Source organism: Stenella coeruleoalba (genome assembly GCF_951394435.1).
Source record: "Stenella coeruleoalba genome assembly, chromosome: 7".
Classification (NCBI taxonomy): domain Eukaryota; kingdom Metazoa; phylum Chordata; class Mammalia; order Artiodactyla; family Delphinidae; genus Stenella; species Stenella coeruleoalba.
In genome coordinates, this window is record NC_137153.1 from 14458868 (window position 1) to 14464867 (window position 6000).

Consider the following 6000-nt stretch of genomic DNA (forward strand, 5'->3'; position numbering starts at 1 on the left):
ACTTCTGAACTTTGGGAAAATAAATTTATGTTAAGTTCGAAAAAGAAAAAAAAAAAAAGAAGAGGCAATAACAACAGCCTCCTCTACTCAAATGACCAGACATGGATTGCTTTACATTTTTTGATCCAAGGATACTTCATTTGTCTATGATGTCTATCTAACTTAGTTCAAAATATTTGAAAGAAAAGAAACTGATTCTTATTAACATTTGGATGTCTGGTCTCATGTAGCATGTAATGGGAATGTAATTACATTTGCTGAATGAAAAATGCTGCTAAATAGTTTAATGTTTGGAAATAACAGTTTGATGAAAACATTTCTCTTTTCTTTTGAATGACAAACAGTGAGTAGATATAGATATAAATCTTCAAAAAGTCATGAGAAAAATGCAATATTTTTCTTAAAAAATAATAATTTGTTGACACAAACCTCCATTTTTTTCCTACTTAAAATGTGTAAAGGTTTTTATTTAGACTTAGTATTATATTAAATTTCACCCCAAAATTATACTTTTTCCATTCCTATATGTTCTTATATAATTTCTAATTATATATTTTGACTTAGTTGCGAAAATGCTAAAAAATCTAGAACATGGCATTATAAGAATAAAATTATAATTAAATATCAACATTTAAAAGTCTCCCTAGTATGGCTATACAGTATTAAAAACAAGGAAAGTATTACCTAAATATAAGTTATTTGGAAAAGTAATTAGCTAACATTTTCCAAAGTATAAAATACAGAAAACAGAATAATATATATTATTTGGAATGAATAGTTAAGAAAAAGTTATTTTGATTAGAAATTGAATTTTAATGGATATTAAATTTTTAAATCTGAATTTTTAATGGATATCTTCCAAATTTTTCAGAATGAGGAAACTAACACAGTTGAAAATTATCTTTTCTGAAAAAAATTTTCAGGCATGGATGTAGGTGAGGAGGTTGTATCACTATATAATGTGAGGGGGAAAATAAGGATTAAGAAATTAAAACATGTCGTTAATATAGTACTCAAGTAGAAATAGGCTATTTTCAAATATAAAAATAATCAGTTATTTAGAAGAGTGATGTGTATTTGTTACCTGAAAATAAACATTTCTATAAAATTATATTTAGCAATGAATAAGGGACATTCATTCTCATGACATCCAAATATAGACTGTGTTTACTGTATGTATATAAATGACATAGAGAAACTGGAAGGAGGGGGGAAAAGGAAGAAAATGCTTTAATTTATAGCACATGTTTAAATGCACCTTGGGATACATTCATTATGGACATACACAATTAATCCTTCAGAGACTGCAACTCACATCATGCTTTCCTTACCTGTTCACTGGTTTACACCTGCACGTTAGCAGTGCACCTGGCTGAAATGTGAGTGACTCCCAACATCAGCTTATTAAATCTTTTTCTATAAATTTTCCTCTTTAAAAGGTAGCAAAGTAAATTCAGAAACAAAGAAATGCACCTACATAAACAAGGAGATCCTCGAAGAGCGTAAGCAGCCGCGGGACTCAACCAGAAAGCTCAGGTGGAATGAGAGTGTAAGGGACTTTAGAGCACTATGAATATTTTTCATGCTGTCACAATTACAGAAACACCTGGTTCTGCAAATGGGTTGGCCCACTGAGAAAATTTTCCACAGTGTTCAATGAGCCTCCGAGTAGGTTTAACGCCTACAACTCTACATAGAAGATTACATAGATTTCAGCTACATGCTCCAATGAAGTTAAAAATATCCTGGCCAAAGGTCTTCTTGGTAACTATTGTTCTGTCCACAGTAAATAAATCTTTATTATGCATTTTTACTTTGCGTATTAGTAGCAAAACTTAAAATATTGTGAAACTTGCCTGATTTGGAGAACATATTGGGATTTAAATCAACTGGTTCTAATTTGGTGTGAAGACCTAAGACATCATTAGGCAAAATAGTAGGCACTATACCTGCTAAACAATAACTTCCCATTCTGTTCCCCACTGCAGCCTGCCACCAGTCCCCAAAAACCACCTCTATACTTTCTGTACTTATGATTTTGATTATTCTAAGTACCTAGAATAAGTGAAATCATATAGTACTTACCTTTTTGTGACTAGCTTATTCCACTTAGCATAATGACCTCAAGGTTCATTTATGTTGTTGTATATTGCAGAATTTCCTTCCTTTTTGAAGGCTGAATAATATTCCACTGTAGGTATATACCACATTTTGTTTATCTGTTCATCATCGTTGGTCACTTGGATTGCCTCCATGTTTTAGCTATTGTGAAAAAATGCTGCTATGAATATGGGTGTACAAATATCACCTCAAGGCCCTGCTTTCAATTCTTTTGGGTGTATACCCAGAAGTGGAATTGCTGAATCATACCATAATCCTATTTTTAATTTTTTGAAAAAGTGCCATACTGTTTTCCACAGTAGCTGTACCATTTTACATTCCTACCAACAGTGCATTTCTCTTTTTTAGATAAATGTCTATTCAAGTCCTTGTCCATTTTTAAATCAGGCTGTATGGAGTTTTGTTGTTGAATTTTAGGAGTTCTTTATATATTCTGGATATTCATCCCTTTTCAGATATATGTTTTTCAAATATTTTCTCCCATTCTGTGTGTTGCCTTTTTACTCTGTGGACAGTGTCTTTTGATGAACAAATTTTTTTATGGAAATCCAATTTGTCCATTTTTTCTTTCACTATCTGTGCCTTTGGTGTCATATCCAAGAAATCATTGCCAATGATTTGAGAAGCTCTTCCCCTATGTTTCCTTCTAAGAATTTTATTGTTTTAGGTCTTCATTTAGGTCCTTGATCCACTTTGAGTTAATTTTTGTGTATGGTGTTAGATAACCGTCCAACTTTGTTTCTTCTTCCTGTGGGTATCCAGTTTTCCCAGCACCATTGTTGGGAAAGACTGTCCTTTTCGTATTAAATGGTCTTGGCACCCTTATCAAAAGTCATTTGACCATATATATGAGGGTGTATTTCTGGACTTTCTATTCTATTCCATTGGTCCATATGTCTGTCTTTATGCCAGCCAATACCACACTGTTTTGATTACTGTAAATTTTTTCTTTTCTGCCGTACGCAGGCCTCTCACTGTTGTGGCCTCTCCCGCTGCGGAGCACAGGCTCCGGACGCGCAGGCTCAGCAGCCATGGCTCACGGGCCCAGTCGCTCCACGGCACGTGGGATCTTCCCAGACCGGGGCACGAACCCATGTCCCCTGCATCGGCAGGCGGACTCTCAACCACTGCGCCACCAGGGAAGCCCAGAACTAATTTTTAAACTGTCTTTTTTGGTAGGAGAATCTTTCTAAACATAATGTCAACATATTATCCAAAATTACATTGTATAAAACAGAAGAAAAGAGAAAGTGCTTAGGTCAAAGTGGATACAGAGTAGAGCATCTTCCTTTTTGCACCTCTTTGACTCCTGGGGTAGCTCAAAGGAGCATTAAGACTTCAAGGCACAACCTTTACAACCCCCTCTAGTGAGATAAATTTATTTTCATAGCCTCTTGACATAAGCCTGGTGTCACAAAAAATGCAATGGAACTTGAATCAGGTGACCTTGATTAAAGCCCCAACTTCACTGTTACTTAGCAGTATGACCTCGTATAAACCACTCAACATCTCTGGGACTCAGTTTCCCCATTTTTAGAAACAAAGACCGCTGGACCAAATGATTGCTAAACAGCTTTTCTGCTGAAATATTCTAGGATTATAATGCTCAACCAAAAGCGTTCCTAGCACAATATTCTGGAGATACTAGGAATAAGAATGTCATTATAGAACTAAATTAATTGAACTCAATACTCTACTATGTGTATTCTTGGGATTATTTAGCAATTCGGTTATTATATGTAGCTTGCTCACAAGATATATTTTAAAATATTTAAATTAAATATTTAAATGGCTGAACAGTTAGAAATTGAATTCAAATTTTAGCTATATTTGAATGTTTATGACTAAAAATAGCTTAAATGATAGAACAGTTCTGCACACAGCCAACTTTAAGTCTAATGTAGGTGGAAAAGCAATAATTGGTAAAGATGGGTTTTGAAAAGATGTTTATAAATGAACTTCCTCATCAGTCTCATTCATCTTTCAACCACCACAATTGGTCACAGTATTTAACATCTAAGAAAAAGTCTTCAAAACATAAATTTCTTTTTAGTAACTATGACAACATTCAAGACAAAGAGAATTTTAAGAGGGCTTTATTTTTTCTCCTTATTTACTTTTTGGCAATAATTATTTCTCCTTTGGAAACAAGTTCTTTTAAATTTATTGCACTTCTTGACTTAGAGATTAGTACGTACCACAAATTAGCTCTGTTTTAGCTTTAGGATAAAACTAACAGCAGTAGAAAGAGACCTGAAAGCGTTGGTGTGATATTGTGTTAAATTATATTTTACAAGCTTTAACTTAAAGTGTCAGGTACATCATTATATAGTTTCTTTTCCATTGTACTTTAAAGTTTCATTTTAATGATCAAATACAGAGTAAGACATATTCTTTGTAAAATGGGTCAGACTTGGACTTGAAGTTGGTGACCTTACTGTATTAAAAATTGAATCTGAGGGACTTCCCTGGTGGTCCAGTGGTTAAGACTCTGTGCTCCCAACTCAGGGGGCCTGGGTTTGATCCCTGATCAGGGAACTAGATCCCACATGCCACAACTAAGAGCCTGCCTGCCGCAACTAAGACCCGGTGAAGCCAAAATAAATAAATATTTTTAATAAATTGAATTTGAAATATTTTAGTATGGTAGATTATTCTAGGGAGGTACAGATTGAGAAAATGCACTTTTACCCCAAATTTTGGAAGTTGTTTCTTACCCTTTTTCTGTGATTTGATTTTCAAGTTGAATTTAGGTTTGCAAATTTGAATGATAATATTTTATCCCACACTGGACTTCTACTTAAAGCCAACTCACTTAGGATGGTGTTTGGCAGAAAAAAAAAAAAAATCAGGGCTTCCCTGGTGGCGCAGTGGTTGGGAGTCCGCCTGCCGATGCAGGGGACACGGGTTTGTGCCCCGGTCCGGGAAGATCCCACTTGCTGCAGAGCAGCCGGCTAGGCCCGAGAGCCATGGTCGTTGAGCCTGTGCGTCCGGAGCCTGTGCTCTGCAATGGGAGAGGCCACAACAGTGAGAGGCCCGCGTACCACAAAAAAAAAAAAAAAAAAAAAAAAAAAAATCAATAAAAATGAAAATGCAACCTATGGAATAAGAGAAAATATTTGCAAACCATCTATCTGATAAAGAGTTAAAATCCAAAATATGTAAGGAACTCACACAACTCAACAGCAAAAAAACAAACAATCCAACTTAAAAATGGGGAGAGGACCTGAATAGACATTTTTTCAAACGAAGACATAGAGATGGTCAACAGGTACTTGAAAGTACTCAGCATCACTAATCATCAGGGAAATGCAAATCAAAACCACAACGAGATATCACCTCACACCTATTGGAATAGCTATTATCAAAAAGACATGAAAGAACAAGTGTTGGTGAGGGTGTGGAGAAAAGGGAGCCCTCTAGCACTGTTGGTGGGAATGTAAATTGGAGCAGCCACTATGGAAAACAGTATGGAAGCTTCTCAAAAAGTTAAAAATGGAACTACCATATGACCTAGTAATCCCACTTCTGGGTATATATCCAAAGAAAATAAAATCAGGATCTTGAAAAGATACCTGCACTCCATGTTCACTGCAGCGGTATTCATAATAATCCAGAAATGGAAAAAACCTAATTGTCTGTCTATGAATGAATGGTTATAGAAGACGTGATACATACAGGAAAGAAGGACATCCTGCCATTTGCAAAAACATGGAAGGAACTTGAAGGTATTATGCTAAGTGAATTAAGTCAGAGAGAGAAAGACGAATACTGTATGACATCACTTATATGTAAAAAAGCTGAACTCATAGAAACAGGGAGTAGAATGGTGGTTGCCAGGGTCTGGTGGATGAGGAAATGAGGAGATGCTGGTCAACG